The 16,431-nt window shown below is 43.7% G+C and overlaps 5 non-coding genes and 2 pseudogenes across 5 annotated transcripts; 4 read left to right on the top strand and 3 right to left on the bottom strand.

Annotated features, from left to right (window-relative positions):
* Positions 1 to 1,832: 1,832 nt before the first annotated feature.
* On the top strand, positions 1,833 to 1,941 carry LOC140287657 (U2 spliceosomal RNA; annotated as a pseudogene).
* A 1,137-nt stretch (positions 1,942 to 3,078) lies between these two features.
* On the top strand, positions 3,079 to 3,278 carry LOC140287660 (U2 spliceosomal RNA). Its single transcript, XR_011911786.1, has one exon. It is a non-coding gene; the product is annotated as a U2 spliceosomal RNA (small nuclear RNA).
* A 411-nt stretch (positions 3,279 to 3,689) lies between these two features.
* LOC140287669 (U5 spliceosomal RNA) lies at positions 3,690 to 3,803 on the top strand. Its single transcript, XR_011911793.1, has one exon. It is a non-coding gene; the product is annotated as a U5 spliceosomal RNA (small nuclear RNA).
* A 275-nt stretch (positions 3,804 to 4,078) lies between these two features.
* Positions 4,079 to 4,269, top strand: LOC140287649 (U2 spliceosomal RNA). Its single transcript, XR_011911780.1, has one exon. It is a non-coding gene; the product is annotated as a U2 spliceosomal RNA (small nuclear RNA).
* A 7,132-nt stretch (positions 4,270 to 11,401) lies between these two features.
* LOC140287659 (U2 spliceosomal RNA) lies at positions 11,402 to 11,592 on the bottom strand. The gene has a single exon (XR_011911785.1). It is a non-coding gene; the product is annotated as a U2 spliceosomal RNA (small nuclear RNA).
* Positions 11,593 to 11,867: 275 nt separating this feature from the next.
* LOC140287668 (U5 spliceosomal RNA) lies at positions 11,868 to 11,981 on the bottom strand. The gene has a single exon (XR_011911792.1). It is a non-coding gene; the product is annotated as a U5 spliceosomal RNA (small nuclear RNA).
* A 411-nt stretch (positions 11,982 to 12,392) lies between these two features.
* Positions 12,393 to 12,521, bottom strand: LOC140287654 (U2 spliceosomal RNA; annotated as a pseudogene).
* Positions 12,522 to 16,431: the final 3,910 nt, after the last annotated feature.

Below are 16,431 nucleotides of genomic sequence, written 5' to 3'. Positions count from 1 at the left end.
TACAATTTTTGGTGACAGCAGGGAATAAGGGGGAGACGTTGGATAGGGAGGCAGTTGAAGCGGTAAAGGGTAAGTTAGGGATTTATTTTAGGGAGAGGGCTAGGGTGTTTTTATTTCGGTGTAGAAAGGAGAAGTTTGAGTTGGGGGAACGCTGCAGTGCTTACTTTTTCAAGCAGGTTAAGACAGCTCAGGCAAGGGCATGTATCCCGCAGCTGCGTGGGAAAGGTGGGGGTTCTGTGACAGACCCACTGGAGATGGTGGAGGTAGCTTCTCTGTTTTTTGGGGAAGTTTTTGGGGAGGGGGCTGTGGGTGAGGATGGCCTGGGAAGGTTTTTAGGGTCTCTGCAGAGAAGGGTTCCTGGAGATATAGTTGAGGGGATGGAGGGCCCGGTGACCATGGCAGAGGTGGAGGAGGCCATGAAGGGGTTGCCATCAGGCAAGGTGCCTGGGATTGATGGGCTGCCCAAGGAATTTTTTTTGTTTTTTTGGGGGATTTTGGGGAGGGATGTGTGGGAGGTGGTTAAATCTGTTTTGGAAGGGAGGGGCTTAGGGAAAACAATGAGGGAGGGGGTCATATCTCTCTTGTATAAGAAAGGGGACAGGGAGCGAATGGAAAGCTATAGGCCGATCACGTTGCTCTGTGTGGACTACAAAATTGTGGCTCGAGTCCTAGTTGGTCGTCTTCGGAAGGCTCTACCTCATGTAATCCATGAGGATCAGATGTGTGGGGTGGAGGGAAGGCTAATACAGTGGAATCTGGGATTGGTGAGGGACTGTATTCATTGGGTGGAGGAGCGGGGGATCAATATGAGTTTGGTGGGGTTAGATATGGAGAAAGCGTTTGACAGGGTGAACCACAGGTTTCTTTTTGCAGTTTTGGAGAGGATGGGATTTGGGCCCCGTTTTATAGAGTGGTTGGAGATCATGTACAAGGGGGTGGGGAGCAGAGTTATGGTGAACGGGCACTTGGGTACAGTGGTGGCACAGAGAACTGGGGTGAGGCAGGGATGCCCACTCTCCCCGCTGCTCTTTGTGGCTTACATGGAGCCGCTGGGTTCGGTGGTGCGGGGGGACCCGGGTGTGGTGGGTCTGCACCTTCCTGGAGCAGGTCCAGACAAGTTGACAGTGATGCAGTATGCGGATGACATGACCTTTTTTTTGACAACAGAGAGGTCGGTCACACGGCTGTTGGAAGTGGTGGAGAGTTTTTCAATAGTGTCGGGGGCAGTTAGGGAAGTCCACCATTAAGTTTTTTGGACCATGGGCTGGTAGGGTGGGAGGCCTAGCTGGTCTGCCCCAGTGCCAGGGCCCAGTGAGAGTCCTGGGGGTAGAGTTTCAGGGAGAAGGGAGTGCAGAATTAAATTGGGGAAGGCGTCTGGCTGCAGCCCGTTCGCGGATGGGGCTGTGGAAATCCCGGCAACTTTCCTTAAGTGGTAGAGTGCTGGTTTTGAAGGCTGATATTTTGCCATTTTTGGTATACCTAGCGTATGTTTTTCCTTTACCTCCTCAATATAGGAGAAGTTTCATGAGAGATGTTTTTTCCTTTGTATGGGGGGGGTATGAATATGTGAGAAGGGAGTGGATGTACCAGGAAGTTCGGATGGGAGGCAGGGGTGTGCCGGACATCCCACTTAAGTTGGATGTGGTTGAATGGTTGAATGGTGCTCGCTGGAGCGTGCGGTATTGTAAAGTTATACCATTTAAAAGGGCTGAAGAGTGCTCAGTGCAGCGGGTGGGCGGAGGTGCAAAGTGACACTATGGCCATAAAAAGAACACCGCTACAAGTGCGCATTGTGCCAGGAAGGGCCCTCGGACGTGAACCAGTGGACAGTTATCGCTTCTCGGCCTTTTGGCTAAGATCAAGTGTAGTATCTGTTCTTATCAGTTTAATGTTTAATAGAGTGGTTGGAGATCATGTACAAGGGGGTGGGGAGCAGAGTTATGGTGAACGGGCACTTGGGTACAGTGGTGGCACAGAGAACTGGGGTGAGGCAGGGATGCCCACTCTCCCCGCTGCTCTTTGTGGCTTACATGGAGCCGCTGGGTTCGGTGGTGCGGGGGGACCCGGGTGTGGTGGGTCTGCTTCATGAGAGATGTTTTTTCCTTTGTATGGGGGGGGTATGAATATGTGAGAAGGGAGTGGATGTACCAGGAAGTTCGGATGGGAGGGAGGGGTGTGCCGGACATCCCACTTAAGTTGGATGTGGTTTTCTTTTCCTTTTTGTGCAGGTCTGTGCAACAGACAAGTGGCCATCATTTTCAGGCACTTTTGCTGTTTTGGTTGTCATTCCCCTTCAGGAGATTGGTGTCATGGGACAATAGAAGGCCAAAGGGGGATGTCTTACCCCCGTATTATAGGCAGGTGGTATGCTGGGGGAAAAAGCACCCAGAGTGTCAGGAGGGGGACCTGTGCTTCAGTCACCGGCGCCTGTACAGGGCTCTGGTGGAAAAAAGGGGGCCGGTGGGGTTGTATGGGGTGGGGCAACAAGGGTGGGTTTTCACACAGCAGAAAGGTCTCACAAACAGGGCGAGGGATATAAATTGGCTCGCCTTACACAGGAGGTTGCCAGTCAGGGAAGTTTTAAATAGACACGGGTTGACACGGGGGAGTTTGTGCCCAAGGGAGGGGTGTGGGGCTGATGAGACAATTGAGCATGTGTTTTGGGAATGTGGGTTTGCAACAAAAGTGTGGGTTGAGTTGGTTCTTTTTTTTCCAAGATTGGGGTCTTTAAAGTATGACATGATAATGCTGGGCTTGGGTTTAAGGGGGAAAGGTAGGGAGGGTTTTCTGTTATGGTTGGTTCTGTCTATGGGAAAGGTGGCGCTGTGGGATGCAAGGACGGCGTTGATTAAAAACAATGTGGACTGGCAGGTGGGAAGGGTGGTGGCAAAGGTGAGGGCAGAGATTGGATGCATGAGAAGAATGGAGGAGGAAAAGTACGGGTATCACGCTGCAAGAGAGCGATGGAAGACTTTATTTTCATGAGCGGGTAGTGTTTCTTTGTGGATGTTTCTTATGTTTGTATAGTTTTTGTGTCGGACATGTAAAGTATTGCTTTGACTGTTTTGTAATGTTGTTCTAAATGTTTCTTGGAAGTTTTGTAATAAAAAAAAAAAAAAAAAAAAAAATCTGTACTTATCAGTTTAATATGTGATATGTCTATGCAAGGACTACATATTAAATGGATTTGTATCAATAGGAGTTGAAAAAAGAGCTTGCTCCGTTCACTCGAAGCATTGACCCGGTACTGCAGTGCCGCTGGGAACGGTGCGCTCTCCTCTGCTCTTGTGAAAAAGCAAACAGTGGTGCAGGATGGAAGTTTCAGGGAGCCCAAGATGAAACTTTCTTTTAATCTGCTGAGAAAAGAGAGTGAATGCGAAGCAGACTTTAACACGGCTCTGGGAGCGAGCCGAGTGCGGGCTAACCGGGAGAATTGCTTGAAAGAAACGCGACACCGAATGAGCAGTCAGAACAAAGCCTCAATACGGTGTTCCCGTGTTGTTTGTGGCTGCCTTGTCTTTTGCACAGAGTAAAAGACAAGGCAGCCATCGAATAGGGCCCGATTGTTCCTACTTGGTCAGCCGAGGAGCAAGGGGGGGGAGCAAGCATCTCAACCAAGCAAAGCTCACCATGGGGAAGGTGGCTATGCCAACTAGCCTGATGACCTGCTCCCGCAGTGATGGATAATCGTACACTGGTTTCTCTTCATAATGTACAAGTCCTTCGCCTTTCACTAAAGACTTCCGTGGAGAGCAGCACTAATGAATTGTTTCTATTTTTGGCAATCTTTACCTTTGCGGGTGAAGCCCTTTCTGTCTGTGCAAAATAAATCTTGTTACTGTGCAGAGTGACTTCTCTGAGTAGAGTCGCCTTACTTGTTGCGACTGTGCCGATGTTGCTTGAATGGTGCTCGCTGGAGCGTGCGGTAGTGTAAAGTTATACCATTTAAAAGGGCTGAAGAGTGCTCAGTGCAGCGGGTGGGCGGAGGTGCAAAGTGACACTATGGCCATAAAAAGAACACCGCTACAAGTGCGCATTGTGCCAGGAAGGGCCCTCGGACGTGAACCAGTGGACAGTTATCGCTTCTCGGCCTTTTGGCTAAGATCAAGTGTAACATCTGTTCTTATCAGTTTAATGTCTGATATGTCCTCTATGCGAGGACTACATATTAAATGGATTTTTATCAATAGGAGTTGAAAAAGGAGCTTGCTCCGTTCACTCCAAGCATCGACCCGGTACTGCAGTGCCGCTGGGAACGGTGCGCTCTCCTCTGCTCTTGTGAAAAAGCAAACAGCGGTGCAGGATGGAAGTTTCTTTTAGTCTGCTGAGAAAAGAGAGTGAATGCGAAGTAGACTTTAACACGGCTCTGGGAGCGAGCCGAGTGCGGGCTAACCAGGAGAATTGTTTGAAAGAAACGCGACACCGAATGAGCGGTCAGAACAAAGCCTCAATACGGTGTTCCTGTGGTGTTTTTATAAAATGCGGTGAAAATAAAGGTGTGAATGCCCCATAGAAAACTAAAAGGTGGAGAGGAAGTGTTCGACTGCAAGAAGGTTTTAATGTCCGACTATATTTGGTGAAAAGCAGGTGAAGCAAGGTCTGAATGCCCAACCTTACATCATCAAAAGCGAGATCAGAGGTTTTTGGCTGCAAGAAGGCCATAGTTTGCCAAAAGCGGGTAAGGTGCGAATGACCGAATAAATATCAACAAAAGTGGGGGCGGAGGTCTTCGGATGCAAGTGGGTGTGAATATCCCACCATACAAGTATGGTGGAGAGGAAGCTGTGAATGGCCGACCATAGTTTGCAAAAAGCGGGTGAGAAAAGGTGCGAATGTCCAACCATACATGATCAAAACAGGGAGCGGAGGTGTTTGGCTGCGACAAGGTGTGAATGTCCACCCATAATTAATGAAAAGCGGGCAACAAGTAGGTTCGAATGCCCAACCATACATCATCAAAAGCAGGAGTGGATGTGTTCAGCTGCAAGAAGGTGTGAATGTCCTACCATAATTGCTGAAAAATGTGTTAGAAACGGTAAGAATGCCGGACCATACATCATCAAAAGCTAGAGAGGTGGTGTTCGGCTGCAAGTAGGTGTGAATGTCTGACTAAAGTTCAAATTTATTAACAAAAGTGGGAGGAGAGGTCTTCGGATGAGTGGTTTAGAATTTCCAACCATAATCTATAAAATGCGGTGAAAAAAAAGGTGTGATAGAAACCTAAAAGGTGGAGCGGAAGTGTTCGGCTGCAAGAAGGTGTGAATGTCCCTCTATAGTTGGTGAAAAGCAGGAAAAGCAAGGTCTTAATGCCCAATCTTACATCATCAAAAGCGAGATCAGAGGTGTTTGGCTGCAAGAAAACGGGTAAGGTGTGAATGACCAACTATATATCAACAAAAGTGGGGGCGGAGGTCTTCGGATGCAAGTGGGTGTGAATATCCCACCATACAAGTATGGTGGAGAGGAAGCTGTGAATGGCCGACCATAGTTTGCAAAAAGCGGGTGAGAAAAGGTGCGAATGTCCAACCATACATGATCAAAACAGGGAGCGGAGGTGTTTGGCTGCGACAAGGTGTGAATGTCCACCCATAATTAATGAAAAGCGGGCAACAAGTAGGTTCGAATGCCCAACCATACATCAACAAAAGCAGGAGTGGATGTGTTTGGCTACAAGAAGGTTTGAATGTCCGAGCATAGTTTGTAAAAAGCGGGTAAGAAAAGGTGCGAATGCCCGACAATGTATGATCAAAAGAGGGAGTGGAGGTTTTCGGCTACAAGAAGGTTTGAATGTCCGACCATAGTTTGTAAAAAGCGGGTAAGAAAAGGTGCGAATGCCCGAACATACACCATCAAAAGAGGGAGCGGAGGTGTTCCGCTGTAAGATGGTGCGAATGTCCGACCATAGTTGGTAAAAAGCGGGTAAGAAAAGGTTCGAATGCCCGAATATATACCATCAAAAGCGGAAGCAGAGGTGTTCGGCTGCAAGAAGGTGTGAACGTCCGACCAAAGTTTGTAAAAAGCAGTTAAGAAAAGTTTCGAATATCCAACCAAACATAATCAAAAGTGGGAGCAGAGCTGTTTGACTTCAAGTAGGTGTGAATGTCCACCCATAATTCCTGAAAAATGGGTAAGAAAAGGTGCGAATGCCCAACCATACATCATCAAAAGAAGAAGTGGATGTGTTCTCCTACAAGAAGGTTTGAATGTCCGACTATAGTTTGTAAAAAGTGGGTAAGAAAAAGTTCGAATGCCCGAACATACACTATCAAAAGAGGGAGCGGAGGTGTTCCGCTGTAAGACGGTGTGAATGTCCGACCATAATTGGTAAAAAGCGAGTGAGAAAAGGTTAAAATACCCGACTGTACACAATCAATAGCGGGAAGGGACGTGTTCGGCTACAAGAAGGTGTGAAAGTCCGACTATGTTTTGTAAAAAGCGGTTAAGAAAAGGTGCGAATGCCCGACAATGTATGATCAAAAGAGGGAGCGGAGGTTTTCGGCTGCAAGAAAATCCGAACGTCGAACCATAATTTGTAAAAACCAGGGAAGAAAAGGCTCGAAAGCCCGACTATACACCATCAAAAGCGGGAGCAGAGGTGTTCAGCTGCAAGAAGGTCTGAATGTCCATCAATAATTGCTAGAAAACATGAAAAAAAATGTTCGAATATCCAACCGCACATGATCATAAGTGGGAGAGGAGGTGTTCAGCTGCAAGAAGGTGTGAATGTCCACCCATAATTCCTGAAAAATGGGTAAAAAAGGTGCGAATGCCCAACCATACATCATCAAAAGCCGGTGTGAATGTCAGATCATAATTTGCAAAAACCTGATGAGAAATGGTGAGAATGCCCGACTATACACCATCAAATGCGGGAGCGGAGGTGTTCGGCTGTGAGTAGGTGTGAATGTCCGACCATACTTGCTGAAAAATATGACAAAGCAGTTTTCACTTGGTTTGAGTGAAGGAATTCATTTTATATCAAAATCCGAAATAAGTTTATTCTCGGATTCCTAAAAGTTTAGTGTTGTTCTTTGGTATACTGCAAAGTAATACTTTCTATTTTGTTGAAACCGACATGGATCAGACATGGATAAATATCAAGGACAAAGCAGTTTTAACTTGGTTTGAGTGAAGGAATTCAATTGTATATCAAAATCCGAAATTGTGTAGAACTCGTCAATCGACGCTTATTCTCGGATTCCTGAAAAGGTTTAGAGTTGTTCTTTCCTATCCTGCAAAGTACAACGTTCTTTTTTTTGTTTAAAGCTATTCAGACATGGATAAATATGAAGGACAAAGCAGTTCCTTCTGTGGGTACAGTAGCTCCCGGAATATGGTGACTGCAGGCCCTGAGCCTGGTGGACATAAGGCCCTCCTGCCCTGTGTTGGGTCCCAGGTTGCGGGGATGCCTATTGCAGCCAGTCTCTGGCTGCCCTCTCCGGGGTGGGAGGGACCAGGCGGATGAATTAATTATTCTGCTAGTTTATATATTTTAAACATAAACAATAAACATTTATAAAACTTCCCTTGGCAAGGCAAATCTGTTTGGCATAAAAGGTATTCAGACTACAATTCTGCTGCCATAATGCACAACTCTGGATTTTGATATAAAATGAATTCCTTCACTCAAACCAAGTTAAAACTGCTTTGTCCTTCATATTTATCCATGTCATAATAGCTTTAAAGAAAAAAAGAACGTTGTACTTTGCAGGATAGGAAAGAACAACACTAAACCTTTAGGAATCCGAGAATAATCTTATTTTCACGAGTTCTACACAATTTCGGATTTTGATATAAAATTAATTCCTTCACTCAAACCAAGTTAAAACAGCTTTGTCCGTCATATTTATCCATGTCTAAATAGCTTTAAACAAAAAAAGAACGTTGTACTTTGCAGGATAGGAAAGAACAACTCTAAATCTTTTCAGGATTCCGAGAATAAGCGTCGATTGACGAGTTTTACACAATTTCAGATTTTGATATAAAATGAATTCCTTCACTCAAACCAAGTTAAAACTGCTTTGTCCTTCATATTTATCCATGTCTGAATAGGTTTCAACAAAAAAGAAAGTATTACTTTGCAGTATACCAAAGAACAACACTAAACCTTTAGGAATCCGAGAATAATCTTCTTGTCACCAGTTCTACACAATTCCGGATTTTGATATAAAATGAATTCCTTCACTCAAACCAAGTTAAAACTGCTTTGTCCTTCATATTTACCCATGTCTAAATAGCTTTAAAGAAAAAAGAACGTAGTACTTTGCAGGATAGGAAAGAACAACACTAATTTTTTTCAGGAATCCGAGAATAAGCTTCTTTTCACGAGTTCTACACAATTCCGGATTTTGATATAAAATGAATTCCTTCACTCAAACCAAGTTAAAACTGCTTTGTCCTTAATATTTATCCATGTCTGAATAGGTTTCAACAAAAAAGAAAGTATTACTTTGCAGTATACCAAAGAACAACACTAAACCTTTAGTAATCCGAGAATAAGCTTCTTTTCACCAGTTCTACACAATTTCGGATTTTGATATAAAATGAATTCCTTCACTCAAACCAAGTGAAAACTGCTTTGTCATATTTTTCAGCAAGTATGGTCTGACATTCACACCTACTCACAGCCGAACACCTCCGCGCCCGCATTTGATGGTGTATAGTCGGGCATTCTCACCATTTCTCATCAGGTTTTTGCAAATTATGATCTGACATTCACACCTGCTTTTGATGTTGTATGGTTGGGCATTCGCACCTTTTTTTACCCATTTTTGAGGAATTATGGGTAGACATTCACACCTTCTTGCAGCTGAACACCTCCTCTCCCGCTTATGATCATGTGCAGTTTGATATTCGAAAATTTTCTTTCATGTTTTCTAGCAATTATTGATGGACATTTAGACCTTCTTGCAGCTGAACACCTCTGCTCCCGCTTTTGATGGTGTATAGTCGGGCTTTCGAGCCTTTTCTTCCCCGGTTTTTACAAATTATGGTTGGACATTTAGACCTTCTTGCAGCCAAACAACTCCGCTCCCGCTATTGATTGTGTACAGTCGGGTATTTTAACCTTATCTTACCCGCTTTTTACCAATTATGGTCAGACATTCACACCTTCTTACAGCGGAACACCTCCGCTCCCTGTTTTGATCATTTATGGTCTGGCAATACTACCTTTTCTTACCTGTTTTGAGTAATTATGGCTGGACATTCACAGCTTCTTGCAGCCGAACACCTCTTCTCCCGCTTTTGATGATGAATGGTCCGGCATTCTTACCTTTTCTAACACATTTTTCAGCAATTATTGTCGGTCATTCACACCTTTCTCATCAGCTTTTTGCAAATTATGATCTGACATTCACACCTACTTGCAGCCGAACACCTCGGCTTCCGCTTTTGATGGTGTATATTTTGGCATTCGAACCTTTTCTTACCCGCTTTTTACAAACCATGGTCGGACTTTCACACCTTCTTTTAGCCGAACAACTCCGCTCCCGCTATTGGTGTGTAGAGTCGGGTTTTTTAACCTTTTCTTACCCGCTTTTTACCAACTATGGTCGGACATTCACACCTTCTTACAGCGGAACACCTCCGCTCCCTCTTTTGATGGTGTATGTTCTGGCATTCGAACATTTTCTTACCCACTTTTTACAAACTATGCTCGGACATTCACACCTTCTTGCAGCGAAACACCTCCGCTCCCTCTTTTGATTGTGTATGTTCGGGCATTCGAACCTTTTCTTACCCGCCTTTTACAAACTATGGTCGGATATTCAAACCTTCTTGTGGCCGAACACATCCACTTCTGCTTTTGATGATGTATAGTTGGGCATTCACACCTTTTCTTACCCATTTTTCAGTAATTATTGGTGGACATTCAGACCTTCTTGCAGCTGAACACCTCCGCTCCCGCTTTTGATGGTGTATAGTCGGGCTTTCAAGGCTTTTCTTCAACGGTGTTTACAAATTATGGTTGGAAATTTAGACCTTGCAGCCGAACAACTCCGCTCCCTCTTTTGATCATACATTGTCGGGCATTCGCACCTTGTCTTACCCGCGTTTTACAAACCATGGTCGGACTTTCACACCTTCTTGTAGCCGAACAACTCCGCTCCCGCTATTGATTGTGTACAGTCGGGTTTTTTAACCTTTTCTTACCCGCTTTTTACCAACTATGGTCGGACATTCGCAGCATCTTAGAGCGGAACACCTCCGCTCCCTCTTTTGATGGTGTATGTTCGGGCATTCGAACTTTTTCTTACCCACTTTTTACAAACTATGGTCGGACATTCAAACCTTCTTGTAGCAGAACACATCCACTTCTTCTTTTGATGATGTATGGTTGGGCATTCGCACCTTTTCTTACCCATTTTTCAGGAATTATGGGTGGACATTCACACCTACTTGCAGTCAAAAAGCTCTGCTCCCACTTTTGATTATGTTTGGTTGGATATTCTAACCTTTTCTTAACTGCTTTTTACAAACTTTGGTCGGACGTTCACACCTTCTTGCAGCCGAACACCTCCGCTTCCGCTTTTGATGGTATATATTCGGGCATTCGAACCTTTTGTTACCCGCTTTTTACCAACTATGGTCTGACATTCACACCGTCTTTCAGCGTAACACCTCCGCTCCCTCTTTTGATGGTGTATGTTCGGGCATTCGCACCTTTTCTTACCCGCTTTTTACAAACTATGCTCGGACATTCAAACCTTCTTGTAGCCAAACACATCCACTCCTGCTTTTGTTGATGTATGGTTGGGCATTCGAACCTACTTGTTGCCCGCTTTTCATTAATTATGGTTGGACATTCACACCTTGTCGCAGCCAAACACCTCCGCTCCCTGTTTTGATCATGTATGGTTGGACATTCGCACCTTTTCTCACCCGCTTTTTGCAAACTATGGTCGGCCATTCACAGCTTCCTCTCCACCATACTTTTATGATATTTAGTCGGTCATTCGCACCTTACCCGCTTTTGGCAAACTATGGCCTTCTTGCATTCAAAAACCTCTGATCTCGCTTTTGATGATGTAAGGTTGGGCATTCAGACCTTGCTTCACCTGCTTTTCACCAAATATAGCCGGACATTCACACCTTCTTGCAGTCGAACACTTCCTCTCCACCTTTTAGTTTTCTATGGGGCATTCACACCTTTATTTTCACCGCATTTTATAAAAACACCACAGGAACACCGTATTGAGGCTTTGTTCTGACCGCTCATTCGGTGTCGCGTTTCTTTCAAGCAATTCTCCTGGTTAGCCCGCATTCGGCTCGCTCCCAGAACTGTGTTAAAGTCTACTTCTTATTCACTCTCTTTTCTCAGCAGACTAAAAGAAAGTTTCATCTTGGGCTCCCTGAAACTTCCATCCTGCACCTCTGTTTGCTTTTTCACAAGAGCAGAGGAGAGCGCACCGTTCCCAGCGGCACTGCAGTTCCGGGTCGATGCTTGGAGTGAACGGAGCAAGCTCCTTTTTCAACTCCTATTGATAAAAATCCATTTAATATGTAGTCCTCGCATAGAGGACATATCAGACATTAAACTGATAAGAACAGATACTACACTTGATCTTAGCCAAAAGGCCGAGAAGCGATAACTGTCCACTGGTTCACGTCCGAGGGCCCTTCCTGGCACAATGCGCACTTGTAGCGGTGTTCTTTTTATGGCCATAGTGTCACTTTGCACCTCCACCCACCCGCTGCACTGAGCACTCTTCAACCCTTTTAAATGGTATAACTTTACACTACCGCACGCTCCAGCGAGCACCATTCAAGCAACATCGGCACAGTCGCAACAAGTAAGGCGACTCTACTCAGAGAAGTCACTCTGCACAGTAACAAGATTTCTTTTGCACGGACAGAAAGGGCTTCACCCGCAAAGGTAAAGACTGCCAAAAATAGAAACAATTCATTAGTGCTGCTCTCCACGGAAGTCTTTAGTAAAAGGCGAAAGACTTGTACATTATGAAGATAAACCAGAGTACGATTATCCATCACTGCGGGAGCAGGGCATCAGGCTAGTTGGCATAGCCACCTTCCCCATGGTGAGCTTTGCTTGGTTGAGACGCTTGCTCCCCCCCCTTGCTCCTCGGCTGACCAAGTAGGAACAATCGGGCCCTATTCGATGGCTGCCTTGTCTTTTACTCTGTGCAAAAGACAAGGCAGCCACAAACAACACGGGAACACCGTATTGAGGCTTTGTTCTGACCGCTCATTCGGTGTCGCGTTTCTTTCAAGCAATTCTCACGGTTAGCCCGCACTCGGCTCGCTCCCAGAGCCGTGTTAAAGTCTGCTTCGCATTCACTCTCTTTTCTCAGCAGATTAAAAGAAAGTTTCATCTTGGGCTCCCTGAAACTTCCATCCTGCACCGCTGTTTGCTTTTTCACAAGAGCAGAGGAGAGCGCACCGTTCCCAGCGGCACTCCAGTACCGGGTCGATGCTTGGAGTGAACGGAGCAAGCTCAGACATTAAACTGATAAGAACAGATACTACACTTGATCTTAGCCAAAAGGCCGAGAAGCGATAACTGTCCACTGGTTCACGTCCGAGGGCCCTTCCTGGCACAATGCGCACTTGTAGCGGTGTTCTTTTTATGGCCATAGTGTCACTTTGCACATCCGCCCACCCGCTGCACTGAGCACTCTTCAGCCCTTTTAAATGGTATAACTTTACACTACCGCACGCTCCAGCGAGCACCATTCAAGCAACAACTTTGCACTCCAGCTTCGAACATTGGCACAGTCGCAACAAGTAAGGCGACTCTACTCAGAGAAGTCACTCTGCACAGTAACAAGATTTCTTTTGCACAGACAGAAAGGGCTTCATCCGCAAAGGTAAAGCCTGCCAAAAATAGAAACAACTCATTAGTGCTGCTCAATGTTGTACTTTGCAGTAAAAGAAAGAGCAAATCTAAAGATTCAGGAATCCGAGAATAAGCTTACTTCCATGAGTTCTTCACGATTTCGGATTTTGCTATAAAATGAATTCCTTCACTCAAACTAAATTAAAACTGCTAAACCGCTAATCTGTTACATGCAAGGCAGATGTCAAATTCACCGAAATAGGATCTAAGGGTATTTGGCCAATCGAGCTGTAGCAGCTTCGGTAAAAGAGTATAAGTTGAAGAGTTTGTCAATAAAGGTGTGCGCACACATAGTGAGTTGTAGGAAAATAGGCAGGGAGCAATGCCGGCTGGGGTATAGGTTCTTGTATGTTGTCTGACTGTTTGATTTGAATGTGTTGTGTAAGTGTCCTGTTGAATGTTACATGTTTGGGCTTTGACACGCTTCACTGTGGTTGTTAACTGTGTGGTGTGTCCTGAAATGTTATATGTTTGGGCTGTGTGACATGCTTAATGCTTTTCAGTAGCAACCCACTTATTCATATATAGCAACTGACAACATAAGAAGTCCGGACATACTTTGATAGTAGTTGTAGAAGTATCCTTATTGATAATAGATAAACTAATTCATAGTGATAGAACAGTAGATGAACAGGTGCCTGCACATGTCTCATGAAAATAAAATGGGTGTATGATTGCTGACGGCAGAGCAATACTGCCAAACTTATGAGTTCTTGTGGCAAACTTGATTCAGTGTCTTGACGTGTATACGCTGTTTCGCTGACTTGTCACAAGAAACAAAGTGTGTTTGATAAGATCCGACCATTTTATTACGGGAGGATCAGTATGTATGGATTCTGATGTGACTGATAAACCCATTCGTATCTTAAGCATAATCTAATACGTGAGACAACGCCCTGGCACACAATAAAAAAAAAAAAAAAGAGAGAGCGGTTTTGTGTCCCCACAGTCCATAATGTAGAAAAGAGAGAAAAAAGCCTTTCTGATTTGTTGTGTGTGCTCACAGTGCAGAGTGTAGAGAAAAGAGAGAAAAGAAAGCCGTTTTGGTGTCACGGGTGTTGTGACTTACACACACACATTTCTGAATTGAGAAAGGAAATTATTTTAGAGGAAGCACTAGAGTTTAGATCCCACATTTGTTGATAGGCATTCATTTAATTTTTCTTTTAATCAGTTTTAAAGTGAATACTAACTGAGAAATGAAAAAGGTGAAGAGTTTAGAAGCTTGGTTCAAGAGCAAAACTTGGTTTATGATCAGCTGAGTCTCTAAACAGAACAGCAAAGGGCTTCATCGAACATTTAAAAAAGATTCAGATTGTTAGAATATCCAGAATTTATAGGAATGGTGGTGATTACTCTTATTTTCTAGAATGGAAATAACTAGTTAATACTAGTTAAGGCCTGCCTGTAGATAACAGGTTCTTTAAACTCTCACACACACAAACTCACACACGTTCGCACACATACACCCATACACACACACATTCTGGAACTTGCTGCAAGATTAAACCTTTGCATTAACTGACTCCAGCAACTCTGAGTCTCATTGAGAGACTTTTCTCAACAATTGGGTCCTCAAACCAGATCTCAACGTTTTTTTCCGCTGTCCAGGGTCGGAGCTGAAACCGTGCAAGGGGGAGTCCAGTACTCCTAATGAAAGACCCCCTGCTGAATTGCGGTAATTAGGGGCCAGTGTCCACTGAAAGGGGGAAAAAGGGACGAGATCGTACTTTTGAATCAATGGCCAGAAGCCATTGGCAGTGCAGGCATCAACAATAATGGTGTTATTTCACCCATTAACACTTAAGGTACCTCATGCAGTGGCTGTGATATGGTTACTTAACAAAATATCTTTACCAGACATCTCTCCTACATAACAGTTCTTCTTTCACAGCCACACCTTGTTGTCGAGAGATGTGCTACACTTAATCCATCCACACTGCTACCTACCCCACAGATGGAAAGCCTCATGATTGCATGTCAGAAATAACCATCAGTGTTTTACCCAGGCCAGACTTAACTGATATACGTTATGAAAATGCAGAAATAACTATATTTATTCAACAGATCAAGGAAAAAAATCCTGATGGCACAAATGCTACAGGATTTGCAGTAGTAACAGAAACTGAAGTTTTCTTAAAACAACCACTACCAAAAAATTACTCTGTTCAAGCAGTCGAATTGGTAGCTTTAACTGAAGCTTGTAAATTAAATAACAAAAAGGTTGTTAACGTTTACACTGACAGTCAGTATGCCTTCTCAACTGTACATGTGTTAACACAGCATTGGAAAAACAGGTATGTTGACATCCACAGCTAAATGTATAAACTACAAATATTTTAGCATTATTAGATGTTATTCAATTGCCATCTACAATAGACTCGTATGAATGACCGGAAGGAAAACCATACTGCCAAAGAATTTGTTTAAATATGCTGCAGTATTGAGCCACGGACCATGTCATGTCTCAACAGGAGGGATGGAAGCAATAATGAACCAGGTTTTTACAGCATATGGTTTTACTAATTATTAAAAAAAATTTTTTAGAATCAATAAATGAATAAAGTTTTGTCTAGCAGGTCAAATATGTGCAAAATACATTCCACAGGGCAATCTAAGACCAAAACGAAGATAATTCCCTAAGCCAGTGTATCTTTTTCAACATATTTGTTTGGATTTCATTATTTCATTATTTTGTAGATTTCATTGAACTAAATTAATGTTAAGGGAAACGATTCTGCTCAGTGACAACAGAGGTTTTTACCAAATGGTCTGAAATATTTCCATGTGCACAAGCAGATGCACTCTCAGTAGCAAAATCACGCGTAAAATAACTCATTTCTAGATTTGAAATTCCTGAAAAGATCTTCAGTGATAATTTGACACACTTTGTAAACAATGTCATCTCACTGATGGCAAAGAACTTAAAATAGACCTTAGAAACCACTGTGATATAGAAGGTTTCGCTAACACATTGGAATTGTTTTACTATTTACATATGCATGTGCAGTGAAGAATTGCTTGCTGCTGATAAATGCAAAGAAGAACAGCTTACACATAAATGCTCACATATAGGCTGCTGAATGCAATGAAGACCTGCTTATACAGTAAAGTTCAATGTCAATGTGTAATATTCAATTAGGATTTGCAAAACAGTGAAGTTAAACAATGAATGGGTCCATAGTCGGTATGAGAAGACTACAGGAAAATTTACCTGGGTGTACGTTCAAACAGAGATGAGAAAATTGCGATAAATTATTGTTTGTTTGTTTGTTAGTATGTATATGAATGTTATGTGTATAAACTGTGTTGAGTTGTAGTTACTCAGTAGTGTCTCAGTGAAACAACCGACGGGGGAAGCCTTGCGGTGACAACAAAAGCAGTGTTTTACTGATCAGTCAAGTTGCTCCAGTGTACTCCATACAAACTGGTTGGCTACTGAAGGGATAGAAAATGGGGAATACTTGTTTTAAAGCAAACAAGGAATTAGATGGGAAAAATACATGTTTTAACGGGACCCAGACAATATTAAATACTCAGACAGATGGGAGAAGAAGTGTAGTTTTGTAGGA

This window comes from Leuresthes tenuis, unplaced genomic scaffold, assembly GCF_036924035.1.
Source record: "Leuresthes tenuis unplaced genomic scaffold, fLeuTen1.0.hap1 SCAF_161, whole genome shotgun sequence".
In the NCBI taxonomy this organism is placed as follows: Eukaryota; Metazoa; Chordata; class Actinopteri; order Atheriniformes; family Atherinopsidae; genus Leuresthes; species Leuresthes tenuis.
This window is presented reverse-complemented; position numbering and strand designations above follow the sequence as displayed.